This window comes from Oxyura jamaicensis, chromosome 2 (genome assembly GCF_011077185.1).
Source record: "Oxyura jamaicensis isolate SHBP4307 breed ruddy duck chromosome 2, BPBGC_Ojam_1.0, whole genome shotgun sequence".
Taxonomy (NCBI): Eukaryota; Metazoa; Chordata; class Aves; order Anseriformes; family Anatidae; genus Oxyura; species Oxyura jamaicensis.
The window spans coordinates 117,199,245-117,226,027 of NC_048894.1; the positions used below are offsets into that span (position 1 = coordinate 117,199,245).

At 36.0% G+C, this 26,783-nt stretch overlaps 1 protein-coding gene across 1 annotated transcript in view; it reads right to left on the reverse strand.

Moving 5' to 3' along the window:
• The window catches only part of ST18 (ST18 C2H2C-type zinc finger transcription factor), a 195,164-nt gene extending 181,527 nt beyond the window's left edge, over window positions 1–13,637 (reverse strand). Inside the window, exons 1-2 of the mRNA XM_035318970.1 lie at window positions 13,609–13,637; window positions 2,635–2,755 (exon numbers count right to left, since the gene is read on the reverse strand). The gene's annotated coding sequence lies outside the window, so the exon portion shown is untranslated. The remainder of the gene's footprint in view (window positions 1–2,634; window positions 2,756–13,608) is intronic.
• Between the last annotated feature and the right edge of the window lie 13,146 nt (window positions 13,638–26,783).

Below are 26,783 nucleotides of genomic sequence, written 5' to 3' on the forward strand. Positions count from 1 at the left end.
TTTGTAGTGAAGCTTTTTTTTCCTTATAAACTTTCAATATTGCTGTGATGAGAAAACATATTTCAGACAAACTCTACACTGCTTTTGCAAGCATTCCCTGATAATGTCACCAGGTTAAACAGAGAACCTGACAAATAAGGCAGTAGTACCCTGTGATGCAAACAGTAAGATGATGTTTACAAAAGCTTTGTATGAAAGAAACACTACAAAAGTGTATAATCCAGTGAAAATTACAGAGGCTCAAAAATGAGTATCAAATTAAAACACAAACAAACAAAAACAAAAACAACAACAACAACAACAACAAAAAGCAGAGAGAAGATGACCAAAAGCATGACTTCACAACCCAAACTTGAGTGTGAGGTTCACAAATGTACCCTTCCTGTGAAAAGAAAAAAAAAATCATTTTGGCTTTTAGAACATTATAATCTGAGAAAAGCCATGAATTTAGAAGTGGATTTGGGGCCTATATCTAGATAATAAATTGAACTTCAATTGAAGTCCAGTAGGGCCCTTCAGTTTAGACAAGAAAAAATGGGATGAACTACATTGGTAGCAAGAGTAAGTCTACCAGAATAATGTGAAATTTTATTTAATTAAGTCAATTTTTGCAAAGAACAAGAGTATGATGCTTATTTTCAAATAATTCATTTATTGAAGCAACCAAGAATAAAGCACAACTCAGTCTGGCATTGCAACCACAAACTAGTTGAGGATTAAAAACAGTTTCACAGAATCAGGTATTGCTATTCATCTATTTCTTTATTCATGCTATCATATGGCATCAGATTCTGAGGCATCTGACCTTCACCTCCAGTACTCTTCTGCTTAGCCATTAACTATCTCAGAAATCAGAAAAACAAACAAAAACAATCCATGATACTTCACGCTGTTGTGAAGCCGAGTTCAGTCACAGATACTTATCAACATCAAACATTTTTCCTTGAGAAGCTATACTGAACAGGCTGCAGCACATATTACACTCAGTAGTGTATACTATGATATAACACTGAAATATAGGTGTTAAAAAGACAGCCAATCTAAAGCTTTCGAGAATAAAGAATGAGGGGAAAAATGCAACCAAATAATAGCATCACAGAAAATTTAGCCATTTTTTCCTAGTTTTCATAACATGTTGTTAAACTTACTTAGCAGTTATTAAAACAATGACCAAACCTAATTTACTACATGTTCTAGCAGTGAAAAATCAGGTTTTATGCACTTTGTTGATGATGCGTTTGCATATCCAGATATCCCTCTAAAATACACAGGATGAAACTCAGCAGAGGACATGGACCACTTGAATTTGATCAATATACCACAAGCTGAAGAAAGCAACAGAAATTGAAGGTAAGGCTGGAATCTCTGTCTCATCATTTGTATAATTTCTGTTCAATCGTCTCATTCATGGGTGATTCTGGCTCTGTAAACCATGCACATTCTTACACCTGACAGTAATTAACAATGAGACAAGATAGTGCTTGAATCTATTTAATTATTTTCAGTATAATTTTTTATTGCATAAAACTTAATAGGAGTCACCATTCTCACTTTTTAAGCATGATTAGTTCATAGTAAGTAGAAAAATAATTTCAGGCCTTTCCTTTTATCAACATAAATATCATAGAAATTATATCGGTAATCCCTAATTACCATTTTCTTTTCTTCCTGGTTTACTACCAAAGAGCATTCACACTTTAGTGTAGCTCTTACGGTGTCTCCAAGATGTGACAAAAAGCAGTGAGGAACAATGAATAGATAAATAGAACCACTTTCCTGGAAAAATAAGTCTCTCCTTCCAGTACCTTAAGGGGGGTGAACAAAAAAGGTTCAGGAGTATCAAGGAGTGTAGTAATAGGTCAAAGAATAATGACTTTAAACTCAAAGAGGGTAGGTTTACACGAGATATTCAGAAGAAATTCTTTACTATGAGGGTGGTGAAGCAATGGAACACGTTGCCCAGAGAAGTTGTGGATACCCTATCTCTGGCAGTGTTCAAGGCCAGGTTGGCTTGGGCTTGGGCAATCTGATCTAGTGGGTGGCATCTGTGCCCGTGGTAGAAGGGTTGGAACTGGATGATATTAAGGTCTATTCCAATCCAAATCATTCTATGATTCTATGATTCTATAAAAGAGACAACATCCCTTATGTATAGCATCAATCTCCTACTAACCCCTGAAATGACTTTTGTTTTTTTGCTTGTGAAAAACCCAAATTTCTTTCCATCAACAGTAGGTTGTTCATGCTCTCCAAAATGTTTTTTCAGACTCATGGATCACCCTTCAATAGATCAGTGGTCCATTTCACCAGAGACACTTGATATGTATTTGCACCTGTAGTTGCTTTACTCCTTATCTAACAAAATCTCTGAGCCTTTCCCTTCCACCAGAAGAGGCACAAAGTTAGCCATCCTTGAAACTGGAATTAGGAAGTGCTGACCCATAATCCTCCTTACCATATCATCAGCATAACTGGAACTTTGTAACAATTTATGGCTAAGAAGCTACCCAGCATGTGCTCAGCTAAGTCACAATACACAAGAAATGTATTAGAAAAGCAGAGAAAGACATACTGAATGCTGAAAATATCTGCTTGTATATATAAAATATTTATTGAAGTGGAGCCCAACTTTACCTGTATTTTAGACCCAAGATTCCAGCCTTCCAGTCCATAGCTGCCGTTTGTTTCCTTCCTCTTCCATCAAGCTTGAAGTTTCACAAGGTCACTTTGAAATGTCTCTCTCTAAAATCTGTCTCTAAGAGAACATAAAGCAGAACAGAACATTTATAACACTTGCTTTCATCCTAGACTGATGATATCAAAATAGGCATACTTTCCAGACAAATTGATATGATTTCTCTGCAACAATAGTTAAGGTTTAAAGATCAGTTTGGGCTTTTTGGTACAGTGCCAGAAGATGGCAGTTGGCATCTTGCCATGAAATCAGCATCATGAATTTAAAAAAAAAAAAAGAGTCAAAGAGTCTCAGAGATTTTAGTATTAAATGTGAAAGAGAAATCAGTAGAACCTAGGTGCAGAAACAAAGTTTGTTGTTGTTGTTGTTGTTTTGTTTTTTTATTTTTTATTTTTATCTGCAAATTTTGCTATGTTGAAATAAGACTGTTACTACTGGGATATTAGATATGCTACATCCAGCTGGAATTTAGGGATCAGAACACTTTAAAAAATACTAAAAAAATGATTTTCAATCACACCTAAGTTGGTCATTAGCCTGGGCTCTCTTCTGTAGCCTGTAGAAAAGAAGGCTCTGGGGATACCTTATAGAGGCCTTCCAGTACCTAAAGGGGGCCTACAAGGAAAGATGGGAAACAATTCTTTACCAGGGAGTGTAGCGATAAAACAAGGATCAACTAAAGCTAAAAGAGGATGGATTAGGTTAAACATTAGGAAGAAATTCTCTACCATAAGGGCGGTGAAGAAATGAAACAGGCTGCCCTGAGAACCTGTGGATGACCCATCCCTGGAAGTGTTCAAGGCCAGTTTGGATGGGGCTTTGGGCAACCTTGTCTAGTGGTAGGTGTCCCTGCCCGTGGCAGGAGGGTTGGAACTGGGTGATCTTTAAGGTCCCTTCCAACCCAAACCATTCTATGATTCTGTTACAATTACCCCTAACTCACAAATTTAGATCCTCTACAAAATATCTTTTATATATAAATATACAAACATTATATAATAAAGTGTCATTAGCAAAACATTTTTTTTTCTTTTTTTTTTTTTTTTCTTTTACATTACTACATGCAGAATACAACAAACCAAGACCTTCCAAGAAAATCCTTAACAAAATTCTAATTTCCCATTAAAAATGAGTAAATAAAAGTCACGTTCTGGGAATTCCTGATTAACTGTAGTTTTGTCATATTTTGGGTGACAAATGAACAAAAGCCATAGTTAATTTATCCTTACAGGACAGATTTTTCTACAAATGAGCCATTTCAAACCAATAGAACAAACCTGAAATTTCAAAATGAGATCTCTATTCTAAGGAACAGCTTTGGAGTCTGCCCTCTCTTACACTAACCCATGTTGTAATGTTATTAACTACATGGACAGGAAAAGACTTCTTTTAATCACTCTGTTAGATGTTGGCCACAGGGTGGCCTCTGTGAGGGGAGGCCAAGGCAGTCCCGAGCTAGCCACAGCCAGTTCCAGCTGGCTCTACAGGGCCCAGCTGGGCCCATCAGCAAAGCTGGTGGCACCTCTGTGAAAATGTGTTTAAGAAAAAGAGAAATACCCCAAGAAAGTGAGGAAGAAAATGTTCCAGAAACAGCCCTGCAGACCCTAGGGTCAGAGAATGAGAAGGAGTAGGTGCTCCAGGCACCGAAACAGATATCCACACTGCGGTCCAGGGAGAATCCCATGCTGGAGCAGAGGACAAGTGTGAGGACGAAGGAGTGACAGAGTCAAATTTATCTGCATTGGCAGTGAATTTATTTCCCACAGGTCATGTCTGTTTTGCCTGTAACAGGAATTGGTAAGGGGTCTGCCTGTCTTTATCTAAATCCACAGTTTTTTCATCTGTTGAGGAGGGGAAGCAAGAGAGTGGCTGGGTGGGCATCTGTCAGCCAGCCAGTGTCAACCCACGACAATCAGTGTATCATTTAAAAAAAATATAGCAGTCAAAATTGTTACTTGTCTGATATAGGATTTCATATGTCTATCTATGATCAGATCTTCTTTCCTTTCAGTCTACAAATGCACAGCAACACAGTGGTACCACAGAAATTCAAGTATGGCAACTGATAGATTTCCAGGCTCCTCTGGCATCCACAATGAAATTTTGTGCAGGACAGAACTTAAGAGGTTTTAATCGACCTGTTTAGAGGGTTCCTGAAATGCTGTTTTAAAAGATAACATTAGCAAGTTACTCTTTAAAGATGTCAAATTCTTTAACTAAATCTTTTCTTAAAAGTTTAATCAATCTAATAATGGGAGGAACACAAATCTCCACTGACATCTCAAAATCCTGTGCAGCTTCTTAGGGCACTCTTACTTAACCATATATTGTAGCATAATCATATTTATAACAATTTTAAAAAAATGGTGTTTAATATGTTAATTAGCATTATACTGAAATATTATTACTTCCTGTGGAGGAATTTACTCAGCCCTTCTTTGGAAACATAGCCTGTGTAAGACTAGATGATAGGATGTGACTATAAGAGATGCATCCAAATGGAATAACCAAAATGGAATACCCAAACCCAAAATTCTGAGAGTGTTTGCCCAACATTGAACATCAAAGATGAAATGAACAATGATTAAGTTTCATAGGACAACTATCAGATCCATTAAATTAACCAGGAGGTCATCTGAGCTTTTGAGGAAAGGAGTCCCCTTGACAAGATGTATAAAAGACAGAAGAAAATCCGTGATAGTGCAGAGAGACCTGGCAGTGGATCTGAGCAGGAGAGACCTGTTCAGAGCAGCAATCAACCTGTGCCTGACATTGCCAGAAGTCATCATGATGACACTGCAACCCCATCTAGGTCTGATGTAGTGCCCTCTGGCTTGTGGGCTGACAGTATGGAGTGCAGCAGCAAAAGGACCCACACCATGAGGTACGTGCAGGAACTCAAGAGGTCTCCTCTCACCAGCACATGGGTTAGCAGGTGGCAGGGAGCTGCTGTGTTATGCACAAAATGGGAGCACTCCCACTGCCAACAAGGTGGGCAAACATGAAAACCCACACTGCCAGAGAGGGGACATGTTCACAAGTAAGCACTTGTGAAAAATAAAAAAATAAAAAAGAAAAAGTGTGCAGGACTAAAACTTGTTGGCAGTAGTTACAAAGGGTTGTTTAGAAATTTGTACACGTTTATTAACATTTTTTAAGTATCCAATGTTGAATGTCTGTTAAGTTGCTGACATTGATCCTGAATCACTGAATCAGCTCATTGACTTCTGGGTAATTATATGGCACTAATTAATTTAAAAAAAAAAAAAAAAAAAAAAAAAAACTGCTTCATTCCTGATTTTGTTTAAGCCACATACATTGACAACCTTCCTACAATAATCTCCCAAAGAGAAGAACTTCAGCAGAATTGCTGGACAAACTCCATGTATTAAATGATTCATATGTGATTCAACAGCTCCATCTGCATATCTGAATTGATTTAGTTAAAAGATAGCAATGTTAAGAGACCTGGAGCTGTGGGATGGATTATGTCAGGCTGAATTTAAAGACTGTGAAAGGAAATGATGCAGCAGCTCTTTCTTCATTGCTGTGGTTAAGGCAAAAAGTTAGACCTTGAGCAGCCCTGTGTAAAAATTTCTCGCTACCTGGACTTACTATGTCTTGCTTATGTGTGGCACAGTCTCGTCCTGTGACTAGAAGACAGCAAGAGCTGCAGTCTTTTCAAAGATAAAACATAAAACCTGAACTTGACCTTGTCTGCAGATCTTTGGCTCTTCTTATCAGAAGACTGCCAGCTCTGAACATTCACTCAGCAGAACCTTGCCATCTTCAGGATATGCAGCAAAACTCTGAGCCCTTGCCCTCCTAGCCTCCAAAAGTTTTGAACACAGAAAATTGATATCAAGAACAAAAGCAAATCCCAATGACAGAACAGCAGAGAGGGGGAAAAATATCAGTATTTTTATTTCTTGATAAAGTCATTCCCTATGAGTGAAACACGTCAGATATTGCAAAACCTTTAGAAATCATTTCTCAAATTATTCAGGCCCAATAAGTGCATATGCACACAAATTTAAAATCCAAAAGGAATACATGATCATATATTGAAAATCCACTTGAGGTAGGGGAAGACTGTGGGATGGAGCAGACTCGTAACTTCTGTTGATATTCCTCCCTTCCATGTGATGGCTAGCAGCACTTTCAAACCTGAAGAAGTGCTCCAAAAAATCAGCTGAATTTTTATTCTCCTTACTCCATAGCAACAAAGTGAAAGCACTGAAGGCTTGCAGTAACCGAACAAGATCACAGGATTCAGGTGAGCAAATTGCACTCTGGGAATAGAGGAGGAAGAGAGATTACAGAGCAGTGAGCCAATCTATTAATATATTTTACTAAATCTACTTCTTGCAATTTCAAAATTTACTAGAGGATCCACCATGTATATCTGTTGCAAGCCCTGCAAATGCAGGAGTCAGTGTAATTTTGAGCTAGCAGTCTCTGATGGTGACTAGAGCCTTACTAAATAACCCCCAGTAAGCAAACTATTGTCAGTGAGAGTAATAGAGCCAGACTTTGATGAAAGGGGTTAAGGCTGAACCCAAGAATAATAGCTGAGGCAGGGAATTAGAATCCTTTAAATCATGACCCCAATTACATCTCAGGATAAATGATATCCTCTAACACAACACCTGGTGCTAAATGTGGCTACTTTAAATTTCACCCTCAAAGGAGCCAGAAATTATTTCTGGGCTTCATAACAATAGTTACTAATTTCTAGCATTTCTTTTCTTACGTTGAACATGTCTGAGGTTGAGACATTAGAAAGATTTACATTATGATGACTATGTAATAGCAGCACTTCTGCCACTGAGAATGTATTAAGAAACAAAGAAAACACACTCTAGACGGTGTTGGTTTAATACAGTATCATGTTCAGTGCTTTCATAAATATGTAGGATTTTTTTCTCTGGCATATTTTTACACATAGACACATGCATACACAACAGACCACACAACATCAGGTCCTCAGATATTAGTGGATATTTTTATATTTTTTTTCCCTGCATTTTAATTTTCCTGTAAAAACTGCGGATTACCCAAACAGAACCTCTTCTGCCTCTTAATTAAGGAACATATATACTGGCAGGACTGGGCCTTAGACACAAAACTTATATACATTTCTACATGACATCACTTTAGTCAGTATTTTTCAGGTCAAATTGTATTTCTTAAAACAAAATATCAGTGATTTTTTTTTTTCCCTGTCAACTGAGGTTCCTTGTACTCTTATGCACTTAAGCAGGGTTTCTGGAGACAATAGACACATCAGACTCATCAGTATTGTGTTCACTGTGTCATATGCTAGGCTGTGGTGGTTTTACTCAGGTGGGCAGCCGAGCTCCACCGCAACCGCTCTCTCATTCCCCCTCCTCAAAGAGGAGTGGGGAGAAAATATTATGAAAAGGGCTCAAGGGTTGAGATAAGGACAGGGAGATCACTCAGAAATTATTGTGACAGGCAAAACAGACTCAGCATAGGGAGATAGTAAGATTTATTGCCTATTACTAACAAGCTAGAGAAGTGAGAAACAAAGGAAAGAAACCAAAAGCACTTTCCCCCCATCCACCTTCTTCCACCTCCTCCCCCACGTGGCGCAGGGGAACAAGGGAATGGGGGTTATGGTCAGTCTATAGCTTTCTCTGCTGCTCCTTCTCGGTCACTCTTGTCCCCTGTGCTGTGGGGTCCCTCTCACGGGATGCAGTCCTTGCTGAACTGATCTGGCGTGGGCTTTCCACAGGCAGCAGCTCTTCAAGACCTGTTCCAGATATGAGTCCATACCACGGGGTCCATCCCTTGGGAGCAAACTGCTCCAACCTGGGTCCTGCCAGGTCACCTGCTCCTCCGTGGTCTCCTCTCCATGGGCTACAGGTCCAGCCCGGAATCTTCTCTGGCAGGGGTCTTCCACAGGCCGCAGTCTCCATCAGTGCAGGCCCACCTGCTCCACCGTGGTACTCCATGGGCTGCAAGGGGACAGCCTGCTTCACCATGGTCCACAGGCCGCAGGGGACTTCTGCTCCAGCGCCTGGAGCACCTCTCCCCCTCCTTCTTCACTGACCTCGGCGCATGCAAGGCTGTTCCTCACTCCTCTCACTCTCCCAGCTGCTGTGTGGCGCAGGATTTTTTTTTTCTGTTTCTTAAATATGCTCTCACAGAGGCACAAACAACATCACTTATTGGCTGAGCTCTGGTCAGCAGGGGGGCCCTTACCAAACATGGGGAAGCTTCTAGATCCTTCTCACGGAAGCCACCCCTGTGGCCCCCTGCTACCAAAACCTTGCAACATAAACCCGCTACATAGTCCTCTGTGTGTACAAATGATTTGTGAAAGCATACAGCCAAGTCATCCAAAAACCTGGATGATCAGTGCATGAAGTAGCCAATTTCATTTAAAAGTAATGCTTTGTCCACAAAGAATGTTGTGCTTATGCCATAGTTTACAGTTTGTGTCACAGTCACCTTGAGCAACTGACACGATGAGGGGGTTTGGTTTAGTCATCTATCAAAAGACAATACATATTTTTATACATCTCCCTTCACAATCACAAGCTTTCAGAAATTTACTCTTTTTAGCTAGCTATCTGGAAATTATTACTATATGCAGTTCATGTTAGAATTAAATATAAACACACCTAGTATATATTAAAGCCAAATATTAATGACATACTTGAAAAACAGGTTTTAATTTGAACCTCACTAAATTAATTGAGAAAGGAGTAATGGTAAGGCAAATTACAGAGTAGTGATGCTAGATATTGTTTGGAGAATGTGTTGGCTGTAATTACGGCTGCTCACAATAAAATACATAAAAGAAACCAACAACTTGCGTGTTCTCAGATAGAACTTACAACAAAATGAAGCAGAAGTATCTCCAGGGAACAAAAGGCAGATCCTGAAAGACCCAGAGGAAAATAATTTCTCTAATTTCTGTTGATGGTAGACAGAATCCAGAAAGCTTGTTTCTATTCAGAAGACTATGTAGATATGTATCTTTTGCCAAAATAAACTACAGACATAATCACATTCCATGTGATTCTGCTGTACTCCTCCTATCCTGATTATCTGTTTGTCATGAAGGAAAAATAACTAATGGTGAATCTTTCAAGACAGAAGTAGTTCTCAGGAAGAGAAACAGAATGTTGTTCCTATCAAAGCACAAATGGCTAGTTACTGTAAATGTTAGATTTTAATTATAAAGCACCTTTGAACTGAATAGGTGGGTCACTCTACTGAATATGTGCAAACATAAATCCTTTCATTTATAATGTGATTTGCTTTTTCCTTACTTAACTGTAAAACCTAATTTAATTTTCCTCTTGAAATGTTAATTCCTTGCTAAAACATTTTTGGGCCAAGGTTCAAAGCAGATATTTACAGCACCTGAAATTATGGATTTATTCTGGGTTCTCAGATTCTGAACCATGATGAGTCATTTCAAAATCAATTGTGATTTTCCTATGATGAGTCATTTAGCATTATTTCTCCGTAATTGATGTGGGTGAAATTAACAAACTATGTCTTCTGGGCTACAGAAATAGGCGGTTTGTAAGATGGGTGCTGTAAAAGGATATCTCTTGGCTTGTGCATTTAGACTGCAGCTCTTCTGTCTGTCCCTGATGGAAAGAATTACATCATGTTGGAGCTTATTCCTGCAGATTCATAGGTGCCAATTCTCAGTTATACTACGGGATCTTTAATATACTGTGGAAGATAAAGGCAATATGAAAATACCTCAAAATTATATCGTCTTTTAAGACCACCAATAGACTAACATTAATCTTCACATATCAGGATGAACTCAATTGATACTGGTTCCAGAAATTGTAGACTGTGTAATAAGGATATATATATATATATATATATATTTATAAGGATATATATATATAACAACAACCAAGCCTAACCAAACCAAACCAACCAAACAAATATCATTGTTAAATTTTGCTATGTGATTAACTGAAGTGATCATCTACCTATTTCACAGTTAGATGGTCCCATAGAAGGAATGAAGTAATAGGTGCAGGTGCATATTGTAATGCATGAAGAGATCCAATACCATATTAAAAAACAAACAAACAAAAAAAAAAACAAATAACAATGAGACAAGGTTAAAGAGCAGTTATGTGTTTCACATTGAATACTTTTTACCCAGGCCTAAAAGACAGTAACATATGTAAAAGTCAAATAATAAGAATATGCAGAAGCCAAAATAATTGCAACAGTCACAGTGAGATATCTAAGTAAAATGTTTGAAGTTTGGAGAAATAGGGTAGTTTTGAGGAATGAAACTCTGCAGGTAGAATTTAGTTAAGCTTATGTTAGAACAGTGAGGTGTTTGAAATACTTGTTCTTACAGTGATGGAAAGTTGCAAACCAAAAAAGAAAGAGAACCTTGGTGATTAAATAGTACAGCAAAGGACATTTTGGATACAAATACATGCACGAGAAGAAAAGCAAAGCTCAGGCTTAGGAGGCAGGTGGTGCCAAAGTATTATTATTCACTGTGGTGACCTTGAGCTGAGGCAGAGGCTACTTTCCCAGAATACAAATTTGAGTCATTCACATTTCTGACTTGGCTGGTAAATTTTAATACCTCATTCTGCCTCTCCCTGATGTCAGGGGAAACTGAATTTCCTCATTGCTCCCTTCACTCGTTGAGAAAAATGGTGATTAACATCACCTCTTACATGCCTACAGCTACAGATAGAAGCTGTTGTAGCCTACAGTTTCACAAAGAGGCAGGACAGATACTGACAATCCCCTGTCAAAAGTTCAGTGAGTTTAATGAAGCTGTTTTGGGAATTCATCTCAGGAGAAGAGGTGGAGCCACTCATAACATGGGAAGCTAATGTCTCAAAATCCTATATCCCAGAAAATGGTGGTGGGTCCTTGTAGGAAGACAGTGATTGACTCCAGCTGACTCTACTCCTCTACTCCATCTTAACAGATGGGAGAGGATAGTGTTCTCAGTAGAGTGGGAGTTAGGAAAGAGAACACACTACAAGAAATTCCTTATTAATAGCTTTGCAAATAGGATGAAATTCTACATGTGCTATTTCTAATAATTTTGGTGTTTTATGGGATTATTTAGAAAACCTAAACTTTCTAAGGGTGTTGATTTTAAACACATATATTAGCAAGTTTGGTAGCATTTAGAATAAATTCTGGCCACTAGCGTTTTTTTGGTGTGGTCCTTAAGAGAGTACAAGGTGCAACAAAATGTGAAGCAGAGAGAATGCTGTACCTAAATGACTGGTGTGTGAGTAGGATCATATCACGAGAGACCATAACAGAGCTGAACATTCCATTTAAGGTATAATTACAAATATAATAACTCCTCTACTTCTCAAACACAATCGTATTAGATGCCCTTTTATTTCATCTCCTTTTCTGTTTTGGTCTTTACCAAATGTAAAGTGATTAAAAAAAAGTGGCTTTAGGTAGAAGGGACAGAAATACATTATTCATATTAGAATTATGATTTTTAAATCATAAAACAGTATCAGTTATTCCAATTCAAGGGTTCTGAAGAATTATTAATTGGCAAGTAAAATTAATATTTTTGAGATTCTGCACCATCTGATGAGGAAGATTTTCCAAGGCAAAAAGTAATAGGTGCATGTGGTAGAGCATGGTAGTGCTTCCATCCTCATATTATTTGTCTCTCCTTAGCCCTGTACTTTGTTAAGCCCCATACTACCTCTCTGGGCACTACTAACAGACTGACAGACTTGCACTCAGCCTATTTCTGTAAAAGCATCTTGAACAGAGAAGGAGCCATACTGAACACATATTTAACAGTGCTGCAGCTGGAATTTTGTTGTAATGATGGAAAAACACTAAACTGCCTTTGCCAAAGTATTGGAACATCATTCCATCTCTTTCATTGAGAGGACAGCCAGTAACTCAGAACTGATTAAAAATAAAGAGTGCTGGTTTGCTTTGCAAAATAACATTGCCATGCAAAACCCAGACCAGGTATCTCTGATCTCATTTTATCTGGACTTGAAGTTTTGCATTCTCTTGTGCAACTAAACTGCACATATTGAAGAAAACTGAATATAACCCAAGCCTGCTTGTTAATGATGCCCAGTAGTCACTCAGTCCAAGAATTTCCAGGAGTGGGATCTCCAACCAGGTACAAAATACTAATTCTTTGGACAAATTCTTGTAACAGAAGAATTTCAGTGAATGATTTTTAAGACAACCTTCTAAGTCATTCCTAAGAAAATTCATGATCTTCATGTTTTGTACACATGATAATACAAACAAACCTCCTCAATAAGAAGTTCAAGTCTATAAAAATTCTAGGGGATTGCAAGCCACAAAACCTCTTTATCATGAAGGATTTCACAATGGGCATAAATTTTTCTGAGATGTTCTAGAGACTTTTCTGAAGGTATCCACAAACAAACAAGCAAACAGGAAATGCGTATCTTGAGTGTGAGAAAAATATTCATAATTTGTCAAACTAATTGAAAGAAGTAGACACTGCTCCTCCTTCCCCCCCCCTCCCCCTCCCCTTTGTACTTAAAACAAGTACATTTTTCCTTCATTTATACTCCAGTACCATAGGTCATATGTTCTTTACATGGTTTTATTACCTAAGAAAAAAACAGATCCCATTCATTGTGAAAACATAACATTTCCTATTGACATCTACATAACACAATAGTTACAATTGCCTACAAATGCCAAAGATGGTGTTCCTGATGTAACCATAAAATCAGCAGGTCACTATGTTTCACATTAACCTTTTCCCTTAATTCTTTAGCAGTTTTCCCTGACTCCCATCTTTTAAACTCCCATAACTACACAATTTCACACTACTACTTCTTTTCCGTTAAAAAAAAAAAAAAAAAAAAAAAAGAAAAAAGAAAAAAAATAAGCCTTACTTGTTAGAAGTTAGAAAAACAGCTCCAAGGGCAGGGTAATATTGTGTGAAAGGGAAGTTTATAGTCACATATTTTTGAAGAACTCTGATCTTAAAACCTGACCCTTACACAGACACACACACAAAGTTTCCACAAACTTTGAAATCATGTGACCAACTTTATCCTCAGCAGCCACTTCTCCTTTTCTCATGTGTTCATATTCAAAACTTCCACCTCAATGTACACAGATTTACTTAATGCATGCACATTACTTTGCATTTACTTCTTCCATGTGATCTTTATCGCTTACTTCTAGTCCTCCAGCCCTGCAAATACTTGCATATATGAATGCAGTGCTCTAACATTTTCTGCCAAATAACTGTGCTTTTGGGGGATTACATCTTAGGAAAGTAGAAGCAACACTATTGAAACTTCTATTACCTAATTCAAAACTGATTTTTCATTTTATTAAAATAGCCCAGGCAAAATATAATATAAAATCCACGACATCTTTTGGGAATAATTTCCTTGTAAGCTGCCTTAAAGGTGGACTTTGAAATCTGAAAGTCTAATGTAAATGTTTCCTTGATATTATCTTAAATTCAATATTGAATGTTATAGAAATTGTCATTTTAATAGTTCAGTTAATATTTGATTTTAGAGTTGTTCTATGCAAGATATGACTCTTCTCTCAAAAAAAAAATATATATATATATATATATATATATAAAATCTCGTTTTTACATTTTTCAAAACTTCCTTCCACTATTTATTTACTTGTCAGGCCCATCTTGTATATTTTACACTCTCCAGATAAACATGTATCTGACAGAAGGTGTAGCAATTTTCAAAAAAATTCCTGTGTCATTTATACACTATAACTGTTCATTTTCATGTGGGGAACTTTTTTTTCTTGTGTACAACTTGTCTACATCAGAATTTAAACACCAGCACAGCATATCTTGTCAGTATACGGTAACATAACTGGAGGGAAATATATATATAGACAGAGACATAGATCCACACATTCCTATTCATATATCACCAGCTGTAATTACCTCCATGAGATATTTTCATTAAGCCATGGCTAAAATTAGTCACAGTCTATCTAACACAGTGTTACATTTAATAATTTAGTCTAAAATTTTCTACTCTATCCACAAATGCTCAGAATAATTTACAAGAGGCTTATCTGTTACAGTTTGATATAAAATGTACAGAAGTAGAAATTTTTCCATTGACAATGCTGAAATGTCCTCCATGTGAAGAATTTTCCAAACCAGAAAATTTCACTGCTATGTTAAAAAGAGCACAGAAACAAGTTTCAGTACTTTGACTTTATATGTCTTCCACACACTGTTCAAACAAATAATGTAAATTGTCATAGAAGAATTAAAATGATAACATTCCATTTCTGGAAAGTGATATATATGAAGAAGCAGAAATTAAAGAGTAACATTTGGAATTATGTTCTACTTCCTCCTCACTCCAACACTGTTTATATTTAATGCATTATTAGTCACATTGGACACAGACAATATATTTTACGCATAGAGAGCAATTAAGGTTACTTGTTTTTGTTTTGGGTAAATTTGGGAACAAATGTCAACCAAAGAATAATACATTTAAAAGCTTTCTATGCCCTCCCTGCTCCCCCACCCATAAAGTATTTCATTTAAAGTGCTTTCGTAGAGATAAAATATGGGAAGCAATCTTTAGTCTATAAAATCAATATATTTAGGTGAACCTGTGAGGCCAAACATATTTAGGTGAACCTGTGAGGCCAAACATATCCCAGTGAGTTCTTCTGAGCATATTTTAAAATGAAATGTAATGCAAATAATAACACATGAAATCATCTCATAGCTCCCTCTGCTTTGGTAAAAGCTCTAGACTTTCAGTAGCTTGGACTTTGGTGCTTATCTCAGGGAAACATCTCTGTGTTTGCTTATGTCAAGTACAAATAAAAGATGTCACAAATTAAGGGTCATGTTAGAGGCTTTTCACAGAGTTCTTGACAAAGCCATAGACTATCCTACAAATACACCTTAGCATATCACATATATACACCTCAATCACTCTGTTAGTTAACATAAATATATCAAGTTTCAGCTGAGAAATACCAAAAACTAAAGTCTTTTAATCTGAAGTCTTCTAATTTCCTACCAGGGAGTAAAGTATTAAAATATACTAATATTGACAACAACAGGGGACTAGTTAAAACTGTGGGGACCAAATTAATGTGAGGAACAGTTATGCAACACTGTTCTGTTCTGCCAAGTACGCATACTCACAAGCAACTGGGAAGAAAGTGGTCAAACTTCCCACACCTGACTTGGAGGTTCTTTAAAATGGAAGATCAACATATCAGGGAATGAGAGAAGCATTTTGGAAGTCTGGAAACCAGGATCAGAGTGGGTCTTTTTATCTATTGACCCAGAGTTGGTCAATGAATTTACCCATGCACTCGGGAAGTTTGGAAAACTGGGCATACAATAAAATGAAAGGAAGTCAGAAATTAGGAAATATTATTTTATATAACAGCCAAAGCATCTATCTGCTTTTGAGAATATTTGCATGAAGAGTTTTGCATTGATGGTGATGATGTTCTCTGTGTTTGCTTCCACAGAGCTCATTCAAAAATCATCTCGTGTAGCATGATTAAAGTCCTGGCATAGCTCTGGCCATGACCAAATCATCACTAACATAACACTCAGTGGAAATAACTGGGGGGGGGAGGAGGAGGGGAAACTAAACTTTCTGAGTAATGCTACTAGGAATTACTGACAGAGTAAGAGTTACGCACGCTACTGGCAGAAGGGAAGTAGTCTGATAATCTTCTAACCTTCACCAACCAAAACTCCCAGGTCTCTGCAGATTTATACTATGGGTATTTGTGTTGACATATATCACTGTGATTACCCTATGTCACATGCAGTAGTGACTATCCTGAAATGATAAATAAAAACAAGAATGACAGGCTACAACTGCATAATGAGCACAATATAATAATAACCACCTAACGAGGGTGTTAGAAGTCACTGAATAAGAGACAGTGGAATTTTAAATGAAAATCTGTACTAAATAGAAGTTCCCTAAGGGACACTTAAAAGTAACAGTGGCCACAGCTGCAGAAATAAATGAACAGAAAATGCTGAGCAGTCCTAGGTGAGTGAAATGAAAGAGTGAGAAAGAACAGGAGCAAGCACTGTAGTGAAGTTAGAGCATGCTCATGCAGTAGTGAAAGATAAAAATGAGGAAACAAGAATAAAGGTAAATCAATTGTGGATATTGCATTTAGAAAAGACTTGAGAGAAAAGAATAATTACCATTATAATGGAGATTAGCATTTAAGCCCCAGGTGTTTTTTATACACAGTATATATATATTGAAATGGAATTAGACTGAACTCTTTTAGTGTAGTAGGCCGCCTGTACTTGTACTGATGTTTTTACAAGGTTTTTACAATCAATCATTACTAACAATACTGTGCAACTCAGGTGCATGTGCATGAGAAGACTAATGCAAGATGTAACAATTATGCAAGTTTTGAATTCAAAAGCAGATTCACTGATCAACAGAAACTCCATATACACAAATGTCATTAAAATAAATTTGTTTAGGAAACAAACAAACAAATAAACATTTTAAAACTGTGAGATAAACAGTCCTGAATCCTTTATTATTTCTGTTCTCTGATGTTCACATAGAACTTTTATTGTGGTGAACTAGAACATTTCTGTGAAAGCAACTGACAGCTTCTGAAATGTCTAAGCTTTTGTGGGAGTTGGAGAAAGAAGGAAGTGAAATGCTATATTGGGAGGAAGTGGCCTTTGTCAGCAGCAGATTGGATTCTTACCCTCATTACCTATGTTAAGCTACGCAAAACAAAAATTCAAAATTGTGGATCAGATTCGCCAGCCTGTTAGGGCTACTTTAGAACTGCTTCTCAGAAACCCCAAAAGAAAGCATTTTTCATAAGTGAGAAAAGAAATATGATTATTCTTTCCCGTCACTTAAAAAAAAAAAATGTTTTAACAAACTGCATGGACTTACAAAAGGCACCCTGGGACCACAGAGCAAGAAGTACTAACACCACAAAGTCTTTTTCAGATATTGCCCAAGAATCAAGGTGTCAGCTATCAGAACCGGCAAGTGTCAGGTAGTTACCCTGAAGAGAGAAGAAAGCAGAAGTACACTGGCATAAATTCCCATCTTTGCTGATGGTATATTACCCAATAAGAGCAGAAAATAGAACTGCTGATAATTGAATGAATTTGGACATAAACTCTTTATCTTCACTGATTTCAAAATAGCAACCCAGAATTACACAACTGAAATAGTAGTAGTTGGAATCAAGCACACTTCATTGAATATCCAAACAGAAACACCACAGGACATTTTAGCAGCATTACCCTTATATCTTCCCTTTCCTATATTTCTTCCCTTTCTTCCAGGTACATTTTTTTTTTTTTTGGGGGGGGGGGGGGGGGCAGAGGGGGAGAACAGGGAGAGCTGTCAATACTCCATATACTTAACTGAAAGGTCAAATAAATGACAAGATTTCCAGATTCTTCAATTTCATTTACCTAACTCTCCATCCAAAATACTAATTAGAAAAATTAATTAGACATTTAAAAATCAATTTTATCCATAAAAACTATTAAATTGAAAATAAAATTTATAAGAGGAGATAAAATAGTTTATTTCTTGTACCTAAAATTAACACACAACCCTCTTCACAATCTCTAATTATTATGCTTTACAAGGAGAGAGGAGGGATTAATTCCTTCACTTCCCCATCTGACGACAGCACTGCAATGGACTTGCTGTCTGGCCAGGCCTATTCTAGCATGTAGATGGGAGAAGCTTTGGTCACCTCCTCCTTTTCTAAGCAGTTGGAGTTAACCTTTTCAAATATGACCTCTACTCTCCCTCCTGAAAGGCTGGGGTTTCCAGTGGTAGTTTGAAATGGAGAGGCTATTACCTCAACTTTCCAGTCAGAGGGGTACAAACAGCCTGTGCCCATGAGAGACCATGAGCTGTGCCCATGAGAGACCATGACAGGAAAATGAGGACATGAGATATACCATTGGCCATGCCTTCCCCATCATGGTTGCATAATCTCCAACTTCGGGAAGACATACAATTCAGATATTATCAGACAACAGAAGAACAGACACCATACTGTTACTTTGCTGTACTGCACTTTGAAACAAGGCAACTTCTTCAACACAAAATAGATTTAACATAGTAAAGAAACCACAACTTTATGTCACTTTTGTGCTGAAAAATTTTTGCTTGCCTGGTGAATCTGTGGAGCCCTTAGCTTCTTCTGCTGCTCTTGTTCTAATTTATGGTATGTTTATCTGAGTTGCTTACGGAAGAACTGTAAAGATGCAGATCTTCTTCTCAGAGATATAAATTCTTCTCTTGCCCATAATTCTGAATGGTTTGGCTTATTGAAATATCACATAAAATTCCTTAATTTTATTTAATGATAAAGCACTCTGAGGATCCTGATTTCAGGTTGAGAGACGGGAAAAATTTGACAAGTATCTTATAGTGTGATTTTGAGAATCACATTTTAATTTGTTCTCCTCTTATATACAAATTATTTCTTTCAATTTAAGGATCACTGTGCCTGGAATCTTCTTGGAGCAAGAGTCAAATATAGCTTGCATGACTTTCCTGCTCTTAAAAATATTACATGTCTATATCAATTTGATACAGCCTAAGTTAATTTTATGAACAGTAGTATACTGCAACAAGCTCCAAAAACTTTCCAGAAGGATTTCTTAAGATATTTAATAAATTCTTATGAATAACATGGATAGAAAATGAAATAAATAAATGAATAAATAGATAAATAAATAAAGGGAATATGCTCCTAGGTAAAGTGAATAGTGTTCCTTTCTTTACTAGTCAGAAACTAAATACTAGACATTCATCAGTAATGATGAAAAAAAAGACATGCAGGAAACATAAAATTGTTAGTTAGAAAATATAACATTTATAATACTGAAAAGCAGAGAATTTTTTTTCTTGTGTTTAGAGCAGAATGAAGCTAAGGTTTCACTGACAGATATACCTAACAACTTGTACTACTCTAGTTGAGTTGATATAGATGTCTTTGCTTTTAGAATTAAGGAATTTTGCATTTTCTGCTGTCAGAGAAAAAATCAGGACAAAAAAATACCTTTAGATATTGAACACCAACTTTTTTTACCCCTCTTAAGGGCACCACAAGCCTCTCATGATACCTATTGTGTTCACTTAAACATCAGAATGCTAAAGATTGAAAGGTAACATAACTTAAGTCACACTGAGGAAATTCAACCTTTATTTTTAAAGAGGAACAATGCCTAGCTTGAAAATATGCAATGTTTGGTAAATTAATTACATGATTGAGTAATTGTAGCCTGTATCTGCTGAGTTGCGCACTTCTGAAATTAAAAGTCAATTTCTTTACCTCTCTAACAGGGAAGGGAGACTTTTAGTTATGTTCCATCCTTCCTCTTTGAATGTTCAGAGTATATTTAGTTAGACACCGGCATCACTAGACAGTAATCAGAGAGTGCCATTACATAGGGCATTGTAAGTTCTTTTTCTCAGGACACTATTGCCTTAGGGCTTCTAACAAATTTCTGTAGTGATAGTGGGCCAGCTATAATAAACAGCAAGGCACTTGACTCCTATTATCATCTTTGGAGTTTAAGTGAAACACTGGTAGAGCTGGCATGCAGGTTGAGGATGCAAAGAAAATTGTGGTCTAGAATAATGTTTTGAATCATGTGTGTTCCAGGACTGTTGGCTTCAACAGACCAACTTCATTAGAAATATGTTTCTTTTCACTTAACTGCATTCTTGTGCTACTATCTGTAGTATGTGGGTTACAAGCTATGTCAGCATATCAGGTTATGATTAGATATTTGAATTCTGTAAATGCCTGGCAATTGCTTACAATTGCAAGTTAATAGCAGAACTACGATTATTAGGTTCTAAAAATTCAAGCTGTATATATATACAAAATATATGTATTTCCCAGGTGGTGTACAAATAAAGATCTCCCATGACAAGGATAGTATTTTCTTATAGATAAATTCTCAAAAAAAAAAAAAAAAAAAAAAAAAAAAGGACAATTTTTAAAGACTTTTCCCTATCCCAATTTGCTTCAAATATTTACATTCTAAACAAGACAAGTAGCTTTTTCAGAAGTAAAATAAAGCTATTTTTATTGGAACAGAAATCTTTTGGAGTTATATAAAAGTGAAGGTTAATCACAACTCTCATAGACAAGTCAATCTCCATTAAATATTGGTACTTAAACAGGCTTACTTCAAACAATATACTCCTTAATGACTTGCATAGTAAAAGAAATTGAAACCACAGTTTAAATTTAATAGTTTTTTTATGATCAACTGTATGAACAGACATCACATGTAGTATAAAGATTATCGTGCAAGAGAAAAACTGGCAGAACTAAAGAAAACAACTCATCTGGAAAATGGAAGAGAGTTAAAGTAATAGTTTCAGACTGAAGGTTATTTTTGTATTCTAACAGCCCCTAAAAAGCTATCATTCATTTTTCTGGCCTTCGTATCCCACTTGAAGTAAGCATACAGGTGAGAAGGAGATGGTTTCTCTTTCAGGAATGATCATGGAATATCAAATTCTAATCCTGCTCTGCAAAACAAGAAATATCAACAACATCTTCTTACTCTCCTGAAAAAAAAATTGCTTGTATTTATCCATCTTTATTTATTTTTTTTTCACGATAAAACATTTTTTACAGTGACAAGTACTTCTAATCTGAATCACTTGAAAATGACTTAACAGCACATTTAAAACCAAGTAAAACCAAGATTCGATTGTCTGTTCAGCCTGAGAAGATTTGAAACATCATCTTCCAAGTGAATACATTTACGATCAGACTCTAGACTCTTCTTCAACATCAAGATAATAATACATATGGAAAAAGCCTGAAACCTGTGTTTCTCCTCTATGTCACATGCTAGCCTCAAAACTACCTCTGAGTAGGACAAAATACAAATGAAGAAGATCTGCAGAATTTGGAAGCTCTTCCATTCACACACATGCATTTATAGCAAGCAAGGGAAATACAGAAGAGAGATCAAACTACTCAAACTTTTTAATCTCCTGAGTTGTGGTCCAGTCTCTTTTAGTAGTGAAGGTAATGAACTGGAATCCCCAAAGCTGCTAAATATTGAATAATTTCTGAACAGTCCTATAATTTCATATTGGTTGACCTTGTTTCCTGCATTCAAGCAACAGTGTGTTTCCATAGTATTTAACAGGCAACCAATCTTTAAAACAATTTAAAAAGTTATGCTGTGCAAAGTACTCTGACAATTTCTTCATTTTGAGACATACTAAAATATTAGTCTTTGTAGCCAGAAGTGATTTAAATAATTTGGATGTTTCCATTTAACCAAAGTTTTAGACATGCCAGCTGGAAAGTTGTTTTGTTTTAATTTGGTTATTTAGGCCAATTATTCCTTTTTGAAATCATAATTGTATGTGTGTGACCTAAGTGCTAAGTGCTTTCATCATAATAAATCAAAGTATCGGTGGGAGTACACGCACCACAGGAAGCACAATGAATGCATTCTTTATATGGAGACTATTAATAATAAGAAATAATAATAAGCAAGGAGAAACTAAGACAGACCTTAAATATAAACAGCCTTGTCTGAGCAATCATCAACGTTTCCATGGACTGCTATCAGACCTTCAACATATCAGGCCTTCAACATAGCTAATTTCCTTGGCTAAGAACTTACAGTAATGTATTATTGTTGGAAATGCTGCATTTCAACAACTGTAATAACTTGATGGGAAGTATCTCAGTGTATGTATATCTTGATAGATCAAACCTGTTCTAGGTAGACTGCAATTTTTACTTGTTCCTTGCAAATCAATATAGAAATATTTCCATTGATGTCAGAAACAGCCTGGGTGTAATGAAGTCACAAGAACTGAATTTAATTTGATTATCTCTAGGGAGAAAATCCAATATTTAGTTGTGGCTGCAAACGCATAGTTTTTTGTTTGTTTGTTTGTTTTAGTGGGATTGTAGCAAATATGTATTTTATTTTTGCAAGGAGTTTCTTGGCATTTTTTGTACTTAAACACCATTTATAATTAATATTAAAGCAATGGTATGTGTGAGAGGAAAATATTTCACATCACTATTTGATGTAAAAGAAACAAAAACATAATTGTTAAATGTTTTTTGTCTAATTTTATCTTTAATTTTCAGTGTTATACATTGTGTAGATCACTAAATTACTCTATGAAGTAAGTATTAATGTTTAGTGTAATACCTGAGCTGATGTTAAAGCTCAAGTTTTCTTCTGATGTGAATTTATAACAGAAGAAATGTTTCTATCATGTGGCTGATTTGCATCTTCGAGTTACTCGAATTATGCCTCAGCAACAAAATTTCCAGCAGGATTCTCATGAAGAAACACATAACATAATCCTGACATCAGCTCAAGATTTATTTATTTTTTCTAGGAAAATCCTTCTGCACAGCTCAGTTTTTTTTGTTTGTTTGTTTTTTATTTGTTTTTGCTTGTTTGCCTTGCAATAGAACACGAGTATTTTTATTTTCTTCTGAATTCAGTTTATCTGAACAGTTTCAGACACACTCTTTCCAGATACACTCCTAGTCCTGAGAATAGTAAATTAAAAATTAAGCGATGTTTTATAGTTGAATTTATACCCTGTAGGAAGTGTACTAGGAAGGATTACAAGGATTACAAGCCACATTTTCATCCTTCCACAGATAATTCACTATGAGTACACAGTGTTGCTTTTCATGAAAACATTTTGCTTTTGCCTATATGCAAAACCCACAAGCTCAGTTTTTCACCAGTTTTGCATATCCGGATCCATTAAGAGCTAGGAGCAACACTTACCAGACATCTTAAATTTTCTACTGTGGACTTTTTTCACAGTATCTTTAAAGTTAACAATAATGAAGTTTTAATACTACACATGATATTTCTATTCATATTGATGGAAAACATTCAATTTGCTTTATACTGAAGTCAGTTCATTTTTCTGGTGTCACTTCCTTGATTTCTAAAGTAGGCAGATATATATTTTCCTATAGTTTCCTTATATGCTTTACTTTTATAAATAAGAAAGTACAAATGAAGAAGACATGAAGAGTCTTTAGAAGACGCTATTTGTTAGTTACTGCTATTTTACATGCTAAAAATATAGAAAAGCAAGGTAGCAATAGAACCTGTTGGTAAAGAATATAGTTTGATAAAACTGGAAATAGCAGTTTCTTCCTGGTTTTATATTACAATATATCTAACCAGGAAAGGGCAGGGAACTTCAAACTATAAGCTATTTCTGTCATGCATATTTTTAGTGTTCACACTGATACATTATATAAGGGCCAATGAAAGATGCACCCTTCAGCACAGAAAACCAAGTAGTCACCTAATAAAGCAAAGGCATCGTTACTTGCCAGGAAAGTCATAAGATGATTCTTTCTCTAAGAGAAACACCTGCCTCCCATGCAAGCAGGAGGAAGCAACAGCAACACTCTAGAAGACTTGAAAGGGGAGACTAGTTACAATGCTAGGATATCCTCCAAGAAAAAGGAGAAATGCAGAGACTGAGACCAACGCTGAACCAGGAGGGAAAGAGACAGATGAGGGGGAGAAAACAGTGTTGCCTCTCCTAGTGGTTGCAAATAAGTGCTTATAAATGCATTTTCCCTGTTTAATTAATTAATTTATTAACTTATTTTTAAGCTGACTTGAACAAAATGTTATTTTTCAAGTTAGAAAACAAAGCCTGTCCTTCATCCAAAGCCATGGTGAGTCCCTGGCCTGCAGCACAATTGCTCAGAGTGCTTTCCATTCAATCTAACAGTGCTCTCCTGAGCCAGGCAAAGGCAAGATAGGCTGGCACCACAAGGGACAAAGCAAGCAAAAGCATCTTCCAGTAACTGGCAGAGGCACTGGAAGATTCCTCACATTCAACAAAATGACCTGAGGATCACAGTGAAAATATCATAAGGACTCCCAACTGTGTCATATTAATGAATTTTCATCTTTTTGAACCATTAGGTCATGATTTAAGATTTCATCCTGCAATCATGAAGTATAGAAATTGATAACAGACTTTTGTGCTAATGCTGAAAATTAAATTTTAAACAAGAGATAAAAAATTGGAAAGCATGGTTAAATCATAGAAAAAAATAGCAAAACATAGACAAAACATAACACTCCACCACACCTTTTTCACCTTCTTATGAGTACATACAATCTTAAAACACAGTCCATGGACATTCTGCCCTTTTGCAATAGTTCTGAACTTTGCATTGAATATATAACACCTTGATAAATTTATAACTCAAGCAAAATATAAAGAAACACATATCAAACTGCTATTTTCCAGCACAATAAATCAGTACATCAACAAAAATATGGACAGTGTTATTTCAGCCTCATTTTTAAAGCATATTTCACTGTAATTACTGAAAGATATTCTATCATTGTGGAACAGTTAGGAATACTTTAAAAAAAAATGAAATAAAGTGTGATAAAAAGGACACAGAATGAAGAAGGAGGTTTCCACATTTCTAATAGGAGATTTAGCAAGTGTTCAAAAAATGCTGCTGTATTTTATTCAGAACATGCACACATTAATCATCAGTAATTTATAGTTTGAATGACTAATAATCAGTCACAAGAAAGTAACATTTTACTTCTTCTCTCAGTCAGCATTCACGTGCAATATCATTTATAAAATTATCAACTACTTTAATCAGAAATAAGCTTCCTGTAGAAAATAAAAATCTGAGTCTATATAACAGATTTCTTTATCATCTTGTAAGCATTATTTATTAAGCATTTTTAATAGTAATTTAAAATATTAATAGGCTATCAAACTACATGTATGCTGTTACAATTTCAATTCATATCTCTTTAGAAATTGTATATTTCAACTGTTTTTAACATTCAACATTATTCCAGTAAAAGCACAAAACCTTAATAAAGAATAATACATTCTATTTGAAATTTTTGCACAGTAATAGTGACCTATAAAAGTTAAAAATATAAAATAATTCAACTTCATTGTGAAACTCATTTTTTTTTTTGAATGTCTGAGCTATTTAATTATTCGCTTTATAAAATCTTCCACTTCCTTCTCAAGTTTTTGTTTACTCCAAGACTAAGTTTACTTGCTGTTGCCAAAAGAGAGAGAGCGAGTGAGCGAGTCAAAAAATTGATTGAAAATAAAGCAATATTGCTGTTCAGAGTAGACTTTTAGAGCAATATAATAAATACATTTAAAGTGACAATCTACATTTCCACATAAAATAAACTTGACAGCAGAAGAGTTTTTTAGTTATACATTTCTGCATCAGTGTAATATTCTTCACCATAATTTGTTACAAAATATATATATATATATATATGCATGAATGTGATTATGTTCTGGACCTTTAAAATTAAAAATCTGTATGAAGTTGTCTGAATAAAAGTACAAAGTAAACCACAGCAAGACAAATGCTAGATCAGTACCACCAGTGAAGCACAAACAAGTGCCTTCAGATCAGGACATCCAGATCAAAGCACCTGTACTGCATACAGTTCCTTAACTATACAATACTGTACAACTTTAAAAGTACGATGCTACACTTTTACTGAGCAAATAGAGAGCCGAACTATGAAACTAGTTGCTCTTACAACCCATGGAATGGAGTAGGTAAGAAAGATGAATTATAAGATATAAAAGCCTCCCAGAAGATAATTAGATATATCCTCTCTCTCTCAAGAGCAAACCAAGAAGTAGAAAGGTTTGCATGTGTTCATGGTGAATATGTGTGCATGGTGAGCTAACTCCATCAGTACACATGGCATCAGAGTCCCCTTGCCCAGTGTAACAAGGCCCATTATTCCTCTCCAAGGTCAGGGGTGCCAGGTGGAACCAGCAACTGGCAAGGCTCCTGAGGTGGCCACAGAAAGTGTGGCTGGAGACCTGAGTAGTGTAGTTTGTTAAACCATTTTAATACCTAATATCAACTTGCAGACTAAATTTTAGGATTTGGAGACCATCTGCAATTTCTCCTGTTTGACTATCATTGCCTTTTTTTGTAGTCTTTTAAAAGTCTGCCTCACCTTGAATTAATGTGCCTACTTTTT